This window comes from Aotus nancymaae, unplaced genomic scaffold (assembly GCF_030222135.1).
Source record: "Aotus nancymaae isolate 86718 unplaced genomic scaffold, 86718_ANA_hifiasm-v0.15.2.pri h1tg000004l, whole genome shotgun sequence".
NCBI lineage: Eukaryota > Metazoa > Chordata > Mammalia > Primates > Aotidae > Aotus > Aotus nancymaae.
Window position 1 is genome coordinate 68,923,534 of NW_026988415.1, and position 18,143 is coordinate 68,941,676.

Genomic DNA, 18,143 nt, shown 5'->3' on the forward strand with positions numbered 1-18,143 from the left:
ATGATCCAAGATCTCGCCACTGACCTCCAACTGGGCAGCAGAGAGACTTTGTCTCAAAAAAAAAAAAAAGATTTAAATGCAAGAAGAAGTTATACTAGTGAAATAAAATGACTAGCAGCCTGTTTAGTGTGTTGGGTCAAACCTAACTATGACTAGGCCTGTAACATAGTAAACACTAAAAAAATGTTAGCTATTATTATGGCAATCAGAAGAGGCTAGGTGCAGCTGGACTCTGAGCAAAAGGGATTAAATAATAGTTGCTGCAGGGCATGAAGAAGCCTGAGAGAGTTTTCTGCTATGAAGGAGAATATCCTCCTTAGAAACCAAGACTTAGGCTGCTACCTACAATGGTCTCTTCCTTGCACAGGGCTGATCAACAATGACAAATTCTTGGGTTTGGACTCGATTTTTTTGAGATTCTGTGCAAACTCTTCTTTTGTTATGACAACACAACAATTACCTCATCCTTGTTACAGTTGAATCCAAGACAACTCTCTGCACATCCCCCCCCAACCAAATAATTCTGTTCCAGTTGTTTCTACTTCAGAATCAGCTGGATTGAACATGGAAAGTTCCTGGTGTTTTTGATTATGTTTAGAAGATGTATAGTCTCCTTTATAGAAATATGGAAAACACTCAAGTAATAATATATTTTTTTTTTTTTTTTTTTTTTTTTTGAGATGGAGTCTCGCTCTTGTTACCCAGGCTGGAGTGCAATGGCGTGATCTCGGCTCACCGTAACCTCCGCCTCCTGGGTTCAGGCAATTCTCCTACCTCAGCCTCCTGAGTAGCTGGGATTACAGGCATGCGCCACCATGCCCAGCTAACTTTTTGTATTTTTAGTAGAAACGGGGTTTCACCATGTTGACCAGGATGGTCTCGATCTCTTGACCTCGTGATCCACCCGCCTCGGCCTCCCAAAGTGCTGGGATTACAGGCGTGAGCCACCGCTCCCGGCCAGTAATCCCTATTTTAAAAGCCCATTACTGGTAAAAACCCATCTCTACTAAAAATACAAAAATTAGCTGGGCGTGGTGGTGCGCCTGTAGTCCCAGCTACTCAAGAGGCTGAGGCAGGAGAATCGCTTGAACCCAGGAGGTGGAGGCTGAAGTGAGCCGAGATTGCACCACTGCACTCCATCCTGGCAACAGAGTGAGACCTGGTCTCCAAAAGAAAAGAAAAAAAAAGCCCATTACATTTCTTTTTCTTGAGACAGGGTCTCACTCTGTTGCCCAGGCTGGAGTGCAGTGGTGCAATCAGGGTTCACTACAGCTTCACCTACCAGGCTCAAGTGATCCTCCTACCTCAGCCTCCTTCATTTCACCATGGGGTTTCACCATGTTGAAAGCTGGGACCACAGGTACATGCTACCACGCCCAGCTAATTTGTGGATTTTTTTTGTAGAGACAACGTCTCACTATGTTGCCCAGGATGGTCTTGAACTTCTGTGCTCAAGCAGTCTTCCTGTCTCAGCCTTCCAAAGTTTTAGGATTAGAGGTGTGAGCCACCATGCCTGGTCTCATTACAACTTTCTGTATCTCTTGCTCTAGGATGATAGGGCAGGTGAAAAACCTAAGCAATATTCCTTAATAAAGCCCATTGTTGCATTTGCTTTGCAGTGAAGTGGGAGCGCTGATCTGATTGTATAACTTGTGTTACTCCTAAACTCTATAGAAACTGTTTTGTTAACTACTCAATATAACATTAGGAGAGGTTGGTGCTTCACATGAGTAAGCCAATAGAGGCCTAATCTGCATTGTTAAGGCGTATCTACTGGCTTCTGCTACTGCAGGGAAAGGCCCAATGAAGTTGATTTTACAGTCCTGATATGGCCCTCCTCCTCCGTAAATTTCTCCAGTGTCTACATTTCTGGTATGTGGTATAGTCCCTAGTGACTGTGTAAATGTCTCTGTACTGCATCAGCTCCTATATTAACAATCCATTTTCATAACCCCATGATACCCAAATGCCCTGCCCTCTAGGGTACCCACCAAAAGAAGGGGTAGGGGTAGCTCATATCAAAGTTCTGGGAATTCTCCTTCCTTTAAGAGACCTACCTGTTTTGGTTATCTGGTTAGTTCATTGGCTTTAGTGTTTTGTCATCACTTCTCTGTGTCTTGTTTGGTATTTACAAAGATATGGTGCACTAAGATGGGCAAAACAGAAACTAATGTGGCTGTTTTTTTCTTGTATCCCTTGACCTCAAACATCTTGGCCTTGTGTTTTCCAGCTGTGATTTTTGTCAAATTTCTGACCAAACAGTGAGCCCATTAGCCACCAACCAAGTGTCAATGAAAATAAAAACCTTAGGAAAATATTTGTCAATGGCATTGTCTATAGCTAGAAGTATTGCACATGGCTCAGCTCACTGGGCACTTTGTCTGTCCCCCTTATGAAAATCAGGGTATTTGCATAGGTGTGATAGGCTGTGGCTGTCCATTGTCTGGCTCCCTTATACCCTGTGCTTACTTCATTGGAAGACAGGCCATTGTTCTTCTTGGTCTGAAAGTGTTAAGCGTCCTCTTTATTTCATATTGAGCAAGAGATGAAGGCATTTCTGGGGGTTATGGCAAGTTAAACTCTGAAGCAAAGTATGTGGTTATTTCCACTCCAATAAGGACAGGTTTAGCTCTATCTTGTAGATACCATTTCCACTTTAATAGGAAATCCTCTGTTACTGATCTAATTTTACAGGGAACTTTTTCCATTACCCAGGGAAAAATAGGAATCTCAATCCATAGGGTAATTGACTCTGCCTCAGTAAGGGCTTCAGTTTCAATAAGTGCTCAGTACACTGCCAGGAGTTGCCTCTCTAGTGGTGAATAACCTTTGGGCTGAGTCAGGGAGCCTCATACATCAAAAGCCCATGTATATATAAGCATTTACTTGTTATTTGGTTCAGAGCCTCCAGAAGGCAAATATTTAGTCTGCTACGATTTGAATGTGTTCCCCAACGTTTATGTGTTGGAAACTTAATCCCCAATGCAACAGTATTGAGAAGTGGGACCTTTAAGAAGTGATTAAATCATTGGGGCTCTGCCCTCATGAATGGATTGATGTCATTATAGACTGACTGGGTTCCTTATAAAAGGATAAATTTTGCCTAATTCCCTGACTCTCACCTATTTGATGCCTTTTGCCATAACAGCAATAAGGCCCTCATCTGATGCTGGCACCTTGATCTTGACTTCTCAGCCTTTAGAACTATGAGAAATCAATTTCTTTTCTTTATAAATCACCCAATCTCTGTTATTGTGTTATAGCAGCACAAAATGAACTAAGATATGGTTGAAATTTCTGATTGTTAAGTCCTGTTCTCAAGACACTCATGGAACTTTCAAAGTAATAGCCTCCTTCAGTTTAGTGACTTTTGTTGGTCAGAGCCCTACTGAAAAATGAAAAATGATGGGCTTTTCAATATATAGGGACCAGCAAGTATTGGAGGTGAGGAATGTTTTGGCACCAAAATTCAAACATTGGTACTAAATGTGAAGCCTTCTTTGCCAATGTGGGAGGTTGGAGCTCTAGGTGCTTATCCTTCACCAGATCATAAATAGTTTGGCCTCCTAAATTCCAGATATAGTCCCCAAATTTAATAGACTGTGATGGCCTTGTACCTTATGCAGGAAAATAGTCCATCCTTTCTCAGTGAGGTGTTTATTCACAGTTATGATGGACTGTGAGACAGTCTTGGTCAAGTCCAGTGAGGAGGATGCCATATATATGTAACTCGGCCAAAGCCAAGTTTCTGGTGGCAATGCAGGGCATGCATTTAGGTCCTGGACAATTGTTATGGACAATTGTTCTGGACAATTCCAGAGCTATTTAAGTTTCCGATAGGCAACTGGGAAAAGGCATACTGTTGACCATCAAAGGCGAAGGTAAATTGTGATTGACTTTCTTGTGAAATTTTTATGAATTTAACATGTTAGCCAAATCTATAACTACAAACAATTTACCCTTTGTTGTTTTGAATGTTGTTTACTAAGGCAACAATATCTGGTGGGGATGCTCTAATAAAGGGAACAGCCTTGTTAACTCTCTTTAGGCTACAGTTGGCCACCATTTATTAGTTAGTGGTTTTAAGCACAGCCCATATTGGAGAATTTAAAGGTGAGATGGTAGGAATCAGTGCCTTTTTTTAACTAAGTCAGCTCTGAGAGGCCATAATCCTTCAGTGCCTTGCCTTAGCCAGTATTGTGGTATATTTACCTTCCACACCAATAGGGGAAGGTTAACTGATTCCCACTGGGCAGCACCCATCAATAGTGTAAAAGCCTTAAGCTTGTTCCATGAGGTTACCTGCTGACTGAGGAGATCCATTCTATTAATGGGAAAAGGGGGTGAGGGTAGAGAAGAATTAGGACAAAAGCATCTTTTAGCGGAAAGTGGGCCAATTTTAATAGTTAAGCAAGTAATTTGCCATTTAAGTAATCCTCTTTGGGGAGGTCGGAGGAGAGGTCCCTTTAAAACACAAGTGATTTGGGGGATTAGAGAGATTTGGGTACCCATGTACAACAAAGCCAGCCAGCATTATTTCTTTTTTGGAGCCCAAACCACAGTTAATGTGGTAAATAGTGATATTCTGCCAAAAGGGTTTCACTTCCATGACCATTGGATCCCTATGTGGAAGTGGGTTCCTGTTACTGACAGAGATAGAGAAAAAGTACGGAAGGTAAAAAAGTGCTTTGAAATGGGAAGCCTGGCTGGGTGCGGTGGCTCATGTCTGTAACCCCAGCACTTTGGGAGGTTGAGGTTGGCGGATCATTTAATCTCAGGAGTTCAAGACCAGCCTGGGCAACATGACAAAACCCTGTCTCTACGAAAAATACAAAAATTAGCGGAGCATGGTGGTGTGCATCTGCAGTTTCAGCTACTCAGGAGGCTGAGGTGGGAGGATGACTTAAGTCCAGGAGGTGGAGATTGCAGTGAGTTGAGATTCTGCCACTACATTCCAGCCTGGGTGACAGAGCCATACCCTGTTTCAAAAAAGAAAAAAAAAAAGAAATGGGAAGTCTGCAACAGATTGTAATCTAACTCTAGTAAGTATTGTGAATGTTGTTCTGATTTACCGGAGATGATCCAATTTGGGGCCTTCTTCCCTTTTAGAGTGCAATAATCCCTCTTGTTCATCTCAGGGTTCTTGCTTAAGCAGGGCCCTGGCTGTAGGTAGTTTGTTTAACCTGGGAAGGAGGTGACCTTACTGTTGATATTTATTTTAATTTAGGCCAGGTGGGGTATTGTTTGTAGAATTAACAGGCAACACTTGGCTTTGAATTTGTCTTTCATGAGTTTCTATTAAATCTAGGGCATCTATGGCCTCTTTAATGTTTTATTATTAGCCATCATTGCCAGTAAAGAGGACATAACACATATTTGTTGAGAGCCTTCCTGAAAAACAACTAGATGAATTCAGGACTTAATTCACCTCCTGTGGACTTGCCAAGTCATCATACCACAAAATATGTGTTCCCTGATAAGCCCACTCCAACATCCCCAAGTAGTGGAAATCATTGGCCTTGAATAACATTTTCTGTTGACAGTTGGCCTGGGCTGTTGAAAGGTCTACCACAGCCTGGACAGCCTTTAAAGCCATAGAAAAATCCATATCAAGAAGATATATTTGGGCCAACATCCAAAGTCTCTTCTGGGGATCATTACAACCTTCTGTACAAATTGTGCAGGATCCTTTAATAGAGATACCGTTTTTTCATCTTATACTATGGCAGCCAACTATTTAATGTCAGTCCCCTTTAGGTGGAGCTAGCTCTTTGCCAAGTTCATTCTTTCTTTCTTTCTTTTTTTTTTTTTTTTTGAGACAGAGTCTTGCTCTGTTGCCCAGGCTGGAGTGCAGTGGCATGGTCTTGGCTCACTGCAACCTCCACCTCCCGGATTTAAGTGATTCTCCTGCCTCAGCCTCCCAAGTAGCTGGGATTACAGGCACCCACCACCATGCCTGGCTAATTTTTGTATTTTTAGTAGAGACGGGGTTTCACCATGTTGGCCAGGCTGGTCTCGAACTCCTGACCTCGTGATCCGCCCGCCTTGGCCTCCCAAAGTGCTGAAATTACAGGCATGAGCCACCGCTCCCAGCTGCCAGGTACATTCTGTATAGCTAGGCAGCCCCTTTTTCATTCAGTTTCTGGGCTAGGTCTTTAAGGAGAAAAGGAGCCTCAAGGTGAGAGAGAGGATATGTCTCCTCCACCAAGTAAGAATTAGCACCTCATTTTTGGCCCTCTTCTTTTCTGTCTTCATTACTTTGCAGGTGGTTACCAACAAAGCAGAGGGCAAGTCATCCCAGTCACTATTGTGACACCATGCTGCTTTTTTTTTCTCTAGAGAGCATCTGTCCTCCTCTACAGGTAGTTTGGGGTCCTACTTCCTCTTCATGTGGCCTGCTAATGAGAATCTGTAGAACAAGGTCCAGCATATATCTTGTGATTTGGAGCACATGTAAAGCAGGACAGTGACCTCTTTTAGAGTCCTGGAGGAGCAGGGGTATAAATTTCCTTAACTTTAGTCACTTTAAGCAATGCAGTGGCTCATACCTATAATCCTGGCACTTTGAGAGGCCGAGGTGGGCAAATCACTTAAGGCCAGGAGTTCAAGACCAGTCTGGCCAACATGGCGAAACCGTGTCTCTACTAAAAATACAAAAATTAGCTGGGTATGGTGGTAAATGCCTATAATCCCAGCTACTCAGGAGGCACAAGAATCGCTTGAACTCAGGAGGTGGAGGTTGCAGTGAGCTGAGATGGCGCCACTGCACTCCAGCCTGGGAAAGAGAACAAGACTCCATCTAACAAAGAAAAGAAAAGAAAAAGAAATGCTTTAGCCAGCTCAGCACAAAAATTGGGCTCTCAACGTCCTTCCAAGGAAGGACTAGAATAACAACATTCTCAACAGCATAATCGTGTCACAACACAGAAGCCTACTAACTGCTTGCAAAGGCATCTTTCCCAACTGCTTTTATGTGACCTACCCTAATCTGATGTAGCTACCTTATTAGTTCCTTTGCCTACCATAGTGGCCCCCAAGGACAAGGATGTCCTCTCATCTCAGAGGACTTCAAATCCTTAGCTGAGCTAAGGGAGCTCCTTTCACTATAGCTGTTATGGGATCAGGGCAGCCCACCCTTGGTCCAGAAGCATGAACTCTTCTCCTTTTCCTGTTCGGGACCATGGATCTTACAATTTCTAGCACCTGCCTAGCGAGAACCCAGGTGGGCTGGCTGATCTTTCCTGGGCAGCTTAGCACTTCTGACCATAAAAGTCAGTTCTAGTGGTGTGAATTCACTAAAATACTTGCGCTACAACTTGGCCAGGCTAATGAAGTATATGGGGAGACCACAAAAACTATAGAATGAAGTACAGCAGAGTAATGCCATGCCAAATTGATGCAGAGGTATTCCAAATATTAAACCCCAATCACTTAAAGGCCTTCCAAGATCAATTTGCCTATTTATTGTCCTACTGATGGGGATAGACTTCTTGCCAATTGCTTGATAACCAGGATTTTGAGGCTGATCAAAAAAAGATGACCACAAGGTGGCAGTAGCACATAACAAGCTTTATTTGGGTGGCACTTAGACAGGTTGCTTGAGAGCAAGACTATCCAGAGGCAGCTGTACCAGGTCACTACCTAGAAGTGGAAAGGGCAAGGGAACTCCCAGGGGAGAGCTGAGAGCTGAATCAGAGATGGTGTTTATTTGTGTAGGTGATATTACTCAGCAGCAAGATGGGGAATGTACTAGTCTGTTCTCAGACTGCTATAAAGAAATACCTGAGACTGGGTAATTTATAAAGTAAAGAGGTTTAATTGGCTCATGGTTCTTCAGGCTGCACAGAAGCATGGCTGGTGGGAGGGGGGCACTCAGGAGACTTTCAATTATGGCATAAGGAGAAGGTGAAGCAAGCACGTCTTGCATGGCTGGAGCAGGAAGAAGAGGGGTTGGGGAGGTGAGGTAACACGCACTTTTAGACAACAAGATTTTGTGAAAACTCTATAACAAGACAGCACTAGGGGCATGGTGCTAAACCATCGGAAACCACCCGCATTATCCAGTCACCTCCAACCAGGCCCCTCCTCCAGCACTGGGGATAACAAATATGAGATTTGAGCAGTGACACAGCTCCAAACCATATCAGGGAGTTTCTGGGTCAGAGAGCATCAGAGGTCAGCATCAGCTTGGATTTTTATAGCTACAGGGTTTGTTTTATCTATGTTTAGCAGATGTTAGGTATAGGTTTGTGGAGTATATAAAGTAGGCTAGCTCTAACTGGCCCATCTGCCAGAATCGGCTTAGTTGCTTTATATTTAAAATAACTGGATGTATAAATTTTTGGGCTTTTGAGTTAAAGGCCTGCTGTGAAGAAATAACAATGTGGGGGCAATCTTCAGCTCAATTATATAACAGTAGTGACAATACAGTTTTTTTTTTTTTTTTTTTTGGAGACGGAGTTTTGCTCTTGTTACCCAGGCTGGAGTGCAATGGCGCGATCTCGGCTCACCGCAACCTCCACCTCCTGGGTTCGGGCAATTCTCCTGCCTCAGCCTCCTGAGTAGCTGGGATTACAGGCACGTACCACCATGCCCAGCTAATTTTTTGTATTTTTAGTAGAGACGGGGTTTCACCATGTTGACCAGGATGGTCTCGATCTCTTGACCTCGTGATCCACCCGCCTCGGTCTCCCAAAGTGCTGGGATTACAGGCGTGAGCCACCGCGCCCGGCCCCGACAATACAGTTTATAATTGAAACACTTTGATATAGACTTTGTTTCCTGGTCATTGGAACACTTTGATTGTAGGCATTGTTTTCTGGTGGATATCAATGGCACACCTCCTCAGAGGGGTTGTTTCAGCATCTGGCCATACGATGATGTAATGAGGCCAGAGAACCAGCAAACCCTTTGAGTATTGTATCTGATCATAAATGTTTTCCATTGTATCTAATAAGGAGTTAGAATTAAACTCTGAGTTCATAAATCTTCCAAACAAAAACTCAAAGGGAGAAATAACACACTTGCTGAAACAGGTGACCTTATTTTAATAAAATCAATGCTAAAGTGTGATAAGATTCTGGGCTATCATAAGCCAGTGGTTTGATATTATTTAGCCAAAGAATTCTTTAGAGTATAGCCTTACTCTGCCATCATGGTATATGCAGTTGACTCCATTCCTTTCCTTGTCATCTCATAAGACACTCAGGATCAAGTGATTCCTAGCTAAGAAACAAGAACGAAATCATCCCATTTTGGATTTAGATGAAAACTCGTGATAAAATGAAGTACAACTCCTGGAGGATACATTGGTTAAGAACCGGAGAGAGATCCAAGATGGCTGATCACTAGCAGCTCGGGCTCCTAGCTCCCAGTGAAAGTGCAGAGAACAAGAGGACGCCACACTTTCAGATGAATATTTGTTGCTCACGGACCAGGAGATTCCCAGCAGAGGAGCCCCATGTGTTGCCAGGGCGACTCTTGTGGCCGGCGCGGCGGTTTTGCTGGTGCCTTAGCGTGCCAGTTTTTGGTGCAGAGTCCGGAGATTCCTGGGCAGAAAGGCACCATCAGTCTTAACACCGCTGTTTTGGCCGGCGCAGTGGACTGCTCAGATTTCGGCGCTGGGAATCAACAAGTTGGATGTCTGCTCAGAGACCTAGTTAGAAAGTCGGTAATTACAAAGACAACAGATGGATAAATATATAATGAAGGGAAGTAATCAGCGTAAAAAGGCAGAGAATACTCAAAATCAGAATGCCTCTCCCTCTACAGGGGATCGCAATTCCTCATCAGTAACGGAACAAGGCTTAATAGATTACGAGTGTGTTCCAATAACAGAAGCAGGCTTCAAAACGTGGGTGATAAGAAACTTCTGTGAATTAAAAGAACTTGTTCTAACCCAATGCAAAGAAACTAAGAACCTTGAAAAAAGGTTTGACGAAATGTTAACGAGAATGGACAATTTAGAGAGGAATGTAAGTGAATTGATGGAGCTGAGAAACACGACACGAGAACTTCGCGAAGCATGCACAAGTTTAAACAGTCGAATTGATCAAGTAGAAGAAAGGACATCAGAAGTCGAGAACCAGCTCAGTGAAATGAAACGAGAAGACAAGATTGGAGAAAAACGGATGAAAAGGAATGAGCAAAGTCTCCAGGAAATATGGGACTATGTGAAAATACCTAATTTACGTTTGATAGGTGTACCTGAATGTGATGAAGAGAATGAATCCAAGTTGGAAAATACTCTTCAGGATATCATTCAGGAAAACTTTCCCAACCTGGCAAGGCAGGGTAATATTCAACTCCAGATAATACAGAGAACACCACAAAGATATTCTTCAAGAAGACCAACCCCAAGGCACATAACCGCCAGATTTATTAGGGTTGAAATGAAGGAGAAAATACTAAGGGCAGCCAGAGAGAAAGGTCAGGTTACCCATAAAGGGAAACCTATCAGACTTACAGCAGATCTCTCAGCAGAAACTCTACAAGCCAGAAAAGAGTGGGGACCAATATTTAACATCCTTAAAGAAAAGAACTTTCAACCCAGAATTTCCTATCCAGCCAAACTAAGCTTTATAATCGAAGGAAAAATTAAATCCTTTGCAAACAAACAAGTACTTAGAGAGTTCACCACCACCAGGCCTGCTTTACAAGAGCTTCTGAAAGAAGCACTATACATATAAAGGAACAACCAATATCAGCCTTTCCAAAAACATATCAAAAAGAAAAGAACATTAACACAACGAAAAATTTACACTAACTAATGGGCAAAACAGCCAGCTAGCACCAAAAGCTAGTATTAAAGTTATATATATTCTAATTGGATAAAAAGCCAAAACCCATCGGTATGCTGCATCCAGACCCATCTCACATGCAACGATACACAAAGACTCAAAACAAAGAGAAGGAGGAAGATTTATCAACCAATCAGAGAGTAAAAATAAACAAATAAAAAGCAGGAGATGCAATTCTCACCTCTGATAAAGTAGACTTTAAAGTAACAAAGAGCAAAAGAGGCAAAGAAGGACATTACATAATGGCAAAAGGATCAATGTAACAAGAAGAGCTAATGATTTTATAGATCAAAGAGACAGAAAATTAACAAGGACATTCAGGACTTGAACTCAGACCCGGAACAAGTAAACTTAATAAACATTAATAGAACTCTCCACTTCAAATACACAAAACATACATTACCACCTCACACGTATTCCAAAAGTGACTACATAATTGGAAGTAAATCATTCCTCAATCATCGCATAGCATTTCATAGGTTTAAATGAAATATTGGTTGGCCGCTCGTTTGTTATTTTCTTCCCTTATTCCTTCCTGTTTACATCAAGTATAATTATTGGTATAAAAGAGGTTTTCAATACCCATTACTAAACTGCATTCTAGCCTGGGCAAGAAAGCAATACTCCCATTCTCTCTCTCTCTTTCTCTTCCTTTTTCCTCCTCTTCTTTATTCTTTTTCTTTCTTTCTTTAAAAAAAAAAAAAAAGAACCAAGCTTAGTCTATAAGGAATTGCACATGAGATGGCTCACATATTTATGCTGTATCAAGGTCACTATTATCTTACTATACCAAACTGAAAACATCACTATCTGGAAAGTTGGACATGTTTTACTGGGAAAATTATTTTTCCCTTTTGCTCTGTACTAGTAGATTGGTTCATTAATAAATATGTGAAAACTTTTGTTTGAAAAAAATTATTTAGGCCGGGTGCAGTGGCTCACACCTGTAAGCCCAGCACTTTGGGAGGCCGAGGTGTGTGGATCACCTGAGGTCAGGAGTTCGAGATCAGCCTGGCCAACATGGTGAAATCCTGTCTCTACTAAAAATACAAAAAAAAATTAGCTGGGGGTGGTGGTGCATGCCTGTAGTCCCAGCTACTCAGGAGGTTGAGGCAGGAAAATCACTTGAACCTGGGAGGCGGAGGTTGCAGTGACCAGAGATCGTGCCACTGCACTCTAGCCTGGGCAACTGAGGAAGACTCCGTCTCAAAAAAAAAAAATATTTAGAGTATGTTTCATTCATTCCTTTTGTTCATAAGACTGGGGATAATAAGGAGTATTGTAAATTGCTGGCTTTTTTGTTTTTTTACAGAGCTCTTAAGTTACCAAAGAAATGAAATGATTTCTCCCAGCAGATTCCAGATATTTAGGAATTCCAAAGGTTGAGATGATAACATTCAGTAAGGCCTTGGTTGCTATTTGAGCATCTGCCTTAGCTGATAGGAACACTTCTGGTAATTCAGATATCATACACAATTATTCTAATCAATATCTCTTACCTTCTGAGGGTGGAAACTCTATAAAGTTCATTTGCTACCAGATCCCAGGTAATAATGCCTTTGGTAGTCTTTCTAGGCTTCCTTATGTTCCCCCTATAAACAATTTTTCTGACAAGCAACATATCTTTGTATTATATTCTGAATTATTTGATTTTTATTCCAAGTGTGATAAGATTCCAAGGCATTCAGTATATTTATTTTGTTTAAATTAGCTTGTTGGCAATATGAAAAAGCCATCTGTTCGAAATGGGTTTATAACCTCAGGAAAAATTCGCACACTGAGACAACGGATCACTCAGCAAGGCTAGTTTACTTCCTGCAGAAAGGATGCAACTCGCCAGCAGTTGCCACAAGAGCACACCTGAACAAAGGAGACAGGGACATTTATAACTTTCATAACCTGATGCAATCTTCCTACTTCTGTGTCCAGTTTCCATTGGCTGGAACAGAACCTCATATTCTATGCTTGAACCTATTGGCTGAAAACTTGGAAATTTCCTGAATAGATAAGGGGAAAGAAAATGAGGAAGAAGAGAAAGGTAGTCAGGAGAAGGTCAGGAGAGTTTCTAAATAAGGAATGGCATGCCCCAGGGTTTGGAGCTTGCCCAGTTCTGTTCAGACATGCCAGAGCAAGTCAAGGTAGCTGATTTAAGACAGCTGATTTAGAGAATAAATATACATGGGTGTATGTTTGTGCTAATAGTGGATAATAGCCATAGAGCGAGAGATTGTAACTCCTTATAATGTAGTCTAAGATATAAACTTTGAAGAAGAACTTTCCCATCTCTCACAATTCCCTCCTCTTTTTATTTCATAATTCTTCTTTAAACTTACCTAATAGGTCCTTGCTTCATTGTTTGGCTTGGTCTTCCAACAGAAGTAATTTCTCTGGATAGGGTGGAGGAGGAGTTGGAGATAGGTTGGTGAGGGTAGTATTAACAAGCCTTTGCAAGAGTCCTCAAACACAGAGTATAACACAACATCCTACAAGAAGTATACCTAATCCTGACTGCTACCAGGGAAGTGAGAACTGATGACAAAGTGTCCTTCCATTTGCTGAACCAATTCTCTAGCCAGTTTGAAATGGGGCTATTTACTCCTGAATTTTTGGCTAGTTCATTAGATAGGGCCATAAGTCCCTGTAAGGCTCTCTTGATACTTCCATCTGGAGCTGTGTTATTTGGAATGAAATTACAGCATTGGGTCTTAGTCATTACACAAACACCACCCTTTTCAGCTAACATCATGTCAAGAGCAATCCTGTTTTCCTATGCCATGACCTTAACTGTTTTGTGATTCTCTTAACAGCATACTTGGTATAGTTAACAAATCGTTGTTGATTATAATAAATATAATTTATCCAGTCTACATTTTTATTTACTGTCACCTACCAAAATAGTGTCGATTCAAATCCAGCAGCTATCTGATCTCTGGCTTTAAATTCATTTGGAACTCCTCTTGGGACCCCAATTGCATCTAAGTACACATGAGAATCAAAGGACCCATATGGGGCTCCTCTTGTATGTCACTGGTGGGTTTCCTCTATCTTTGGTTGATGAAATGCCAGGGTAAAAGGGATAGCCAATTGGACTAGAGCACAAGTACCACTCTAGTTATTTGGCATAGTGTCCAGTAAAGGGTCCCCCACAATAACACCATACATCTGCTCTGGAATGAGTAAGGGTAGACTGATGAGCCAGGTCTTGGAAGTGCCTGACTTCACTGCATCCTGTAAGTTTCAAAGGGACACTAAGTTCTCCCTCTGTTATGAGAGACACAAGATGAACTTCACCTTGGGAGATGGAGGCTGTATGGCCCTAGGGGGCTGACCCTGCAGGGTGTTGAACCTCAGGAAATAGCAGAGAAAGAACTTGGCACAATTAGTTATTCCAGGTGTTGGAATTCTGAGAAAGAACTACTGTGCATTCCATGTCCACTTGATTTGAAGACCATCCAAGTTGAAAGGGGACAACCTGGGCCTCTGGCCTACCATGAGCACAAGCGTAACAGTCACATTTATTTAAGGCGAGAACGGAATATTCAATCCATTCTAACCAGGCATTTGCATCCTTATATTCTGTTTCAATGGCTATGATTTTCCTTAGGTCCTCTATATCTACCATTGAGAGTTTGGTTTTGTCATTGTGTTTAGGAGGAGTGATTGATAAAAAGATTGAAGGAGCAATAAAGTGCATTTCAAAAATTTCTTTAGGATTCTTTCCTGAAATGTTGGCTCCTATGCCATAAATACGACTTAATGAAAGGGAAGAGTTTTCAGATTTTGCAATAACAATAGTTAGCTGTATAGGATTACATTGGTTATATTGACAGCTAGAAGGAGTAATTCCTTTGGTGAAATGGATATATAGTTTTAAGGACTGACAAAGACCTGCGGAAGCAGTCTATCTTAAACCTTTCATGTTCCATATGTCATTAGACTAAGCAGAACATAGAGATTCTGTTTTAGAGAGACATGAGTCTGATTCCTACCAATTAATACAGCTACTATTCCTTGGATTACTAGTATACTTAGAGGAACTCATTATGTCTTCCTAATCTGAGGAAGTCTAAGAGGGACAGAGATCCTTCCAAAGCAGCAAGCTGTCCTTGGTTATGCAAATCTTTACAAGGCATAACTAAACAGACATCAAAAGCAACAACTTGAGGTGAGCCAGATCTAATCACATTAATAACAAGATGGGGAGTAGTTAAAGGGTAGAAAAGAAAAAGAAAAGATAGGTAGACTAAGCTTTTCTTAGCTTTAACTTGGTAGGGTCTGATCCCAGAACTATAGCCCATGATTCTAATGGTGATGGTGCTTTATTGACTTGGGTGTGATGTATCCATCTCTTTTCTGCTCTAGGGATGGCAGTCTCGGTGATTAGCAGCATGAGGTAGGGTGGTCTCCAGGCTAGTGCTGGTGTACTAGAAATTCTAGGAGTGGTGCCTATGCTAAGAGAGCTACTATAAAGCTGTGCGGTTCTGAGTTAGTTTCTGAATTCTGAGTTTTAACTTGATTGCACTGTGATCTGAGAGACTGTTTGTTATGATTTCCGTTCTTTTGCATTTGCTGAGGAGTGATTTACTTCCAATTATGTGGTCAATTTTAGAGTAGGTGCGATGTGGTGCTGAGAAGAATGTATATTCTGTGGATTTGCGGTGGAGAGTTCTGTAAATGTCTATTAGGTTTGCTTGGTCCAGGTCTGAGTTCAAGTCCTGGATATCCTTGTTAATTTTCTGTCTCATTGATCTGTCTAATATTGACAACGGGGTGTTAAAGTCTACCACTATTATTCTGTGGGAGTCTAAGTCTCTTTGTAAGTCATTAAGAACTTGCCTTATGTATCTGGGTGCTCCTGTATTGGGTGTGTATATATTTAGGATCGTTAGCTCTTCTTGTTGCATTGATCCTTTTACCATTATGTAATGTCCTTCTTTGTCTCTTTTGATCTTTGTTGCTTTAAAGTCTATTTTATCAGAGATGAGAATTGCAACTCCTGCTTTTTTTTTTTTTTTTTTTTTGCTCTCCATTTGCTTGGTAAATCTTCCTCCATCCCTTTATTTTGAGCCTTTATGTATCCTTGCATGTGAGATGGGTTTCCTGGGTACAGCACACCAATGAGTTTTGGCTTTTTATCCAATTTGCCAGTCTGTGTCTTTTGATTGGGGCATTTAGCCCACTTACATTTAGGGTTAATATTGTTATGTGTGAATTTGATACTGCCATTTTGATGTTAGCTGGATGTTTTGCCCATTAGTTGATGCCGTTTTTTCATTGTGTTGATGCTCTTTACCATTTGATATGTTTTTGGAGTGGCTGGTACTGGTTGTTCCTTTCTACGTTTAGTGCCTCTTTCAGGAGCTCTTGTAAAGCAGGCCTGGTGGTGATGAAATCTCTGAGTACTTGCTTGTTCACAAAGGATTTTATTTTTCCTTCACTTATGAAGCATAGTTTGGCTGGATATGAAATTCTGAGTTGAAAGTTCTTTTCTTTAAGGATGTTGAATATTGGCCCCACTCTCTTCTGGCTTGTTGGGTTTCTGCTGAGAGATCTGCTGTGAGTGTTATGGACTTCCCTTTGTGGGTAACCCGACCTTTCTCTCTGGCTGCCCTTAGCATTTTCTCCTTCATTTCAACCCTGGTGAATCTGATGATTATGTGCCTTGGGGTTGCTCTTCTTGAGGAATATCTTTGTGGTGTTCTCTGTATTTCCTGGACTTGAATATAGACCTGCTTTGCTAGGTTGGGGAAGTTTTCCTGAATAATATCCTGAAGAGTATTTTCCAGCTTGGATTCATTCTCTTCATCACATTCAGGTACACCTATCAAACGTAGATTAGGTCTTTTCACATAGTCCCATATTTCTTGGAGACTTTGTTCATTCCTTTTTACCCTTTTTTCTCTAATCTTGCCTTCTCATTTTATTTCATTGAGTTGATCTTCGACCTCTGATATCCTTTCTTCTGCTTGGTCAATTCAGCTGTTGAAACTTGTGTATGCTTCACGAAGTTCTCGTGTTGTGTTTTTCAGCTCCATCAATTCACTTATATTCCTCTCTAAGTTGTTTATTCTCATTGGCATTTCATCAAACCTTTTTTCAAGGATCCTAGTTTCTTTGCATTGAGTTAGAACATGTTCTTTTAGCTTACAGAATTTTCTTATCACCCACCTTCTGAAGCCTGATTCTGTCAATTCATCACACTCATTCTCCATCCAGCCTTGTTCCCTTGCTGGTGAGGAGTTGTGATCCCTAGTAGGAGGAGAGGTGTTCTGATTTCAGGTGTTTTCATCCTTTTTGTGCTGGTTTCTTCCCATCTTTGTGTATTTATCCACCTGTCATCTTTGTAGTTATTGACTTTCAGATTGGGTCTCTGAGTGGACATCCAGATTGTTGATGATGAAGTTATTTCTTTCTGTTTCTTAGTTTTCCTTCTACCAGTCAGGCTCCTCTGCTGTAGGACTGCTGAGGTCCACTCCAGGCCCTGCTTGCCTGGGGATCACCTGCAGCAGCTGTGGAACAGTAAGGGTTGCTGCCAGTTTCTTCTGCTATCTTTGTCCCTGAAGGATACCTGCCTGATGTCAGTCTGAGCTCTCCTTTATGAGGTGACTCTTTGGATATACGGGGGTCAGGTAGCTGCTTGAGGAGACAGTCTGTCCTTTATAGAAGCTCAAGTGCTGAGCTGTGAGCTCCATTGTTCATTCAGAGTTGCTGGGCAGGTACGTTTAAGCCTGCTGCAGCTGAACTCATAAACTCCCCCCTTTTTTTCCCAGGTGCTCTGTCCCGGAGAGTTAGGGCTTTATTTATGAGTTTCTGTTGTGCTGCTGGCTTTTTTCAGGGCTGCCCTGCCCAGCAAGGAGGCAGCCTAGTCACTGTCTGCCTGCAGAGGCTTTGCTGAGCTGCTGTGGGCTCCACCCAGCTGCTATGTGAACTTCCCTGCAGTTCTGTTTATACTGGTGTAGTTAGAACTGCCTCAGCAATGGTAGCCCACCTCTATAATGGTGGACTCTCTCTGTAATGGCGGGCTGCCTTGGCAACGGCGGGCTGCCTCAGCAATGGCAAACTACCTCCGTAGTGGTGGGGCGACTCCCCCACAGAGCTAGACCATTCCAGGTTCAGCTGTGCTTGCTGTGAAACTCTCAATCCAGAGTGTTTCAGATTGCTGTTTTTTTGTGGGGGTGGGACCAGCCAAACCTGATCACCTGGCTCCCTGCCTCAGAGCCCTTTTTTTTTTGGTCTCCCAGGTGTTCCAGTCACCTGTTGAAAACATGCCAGGATCTGTGTGATTTCCCATGCAGCGACCCACTGCGCTGGCTGAAACAGCCACGCTGAGATTCATGGCACTTT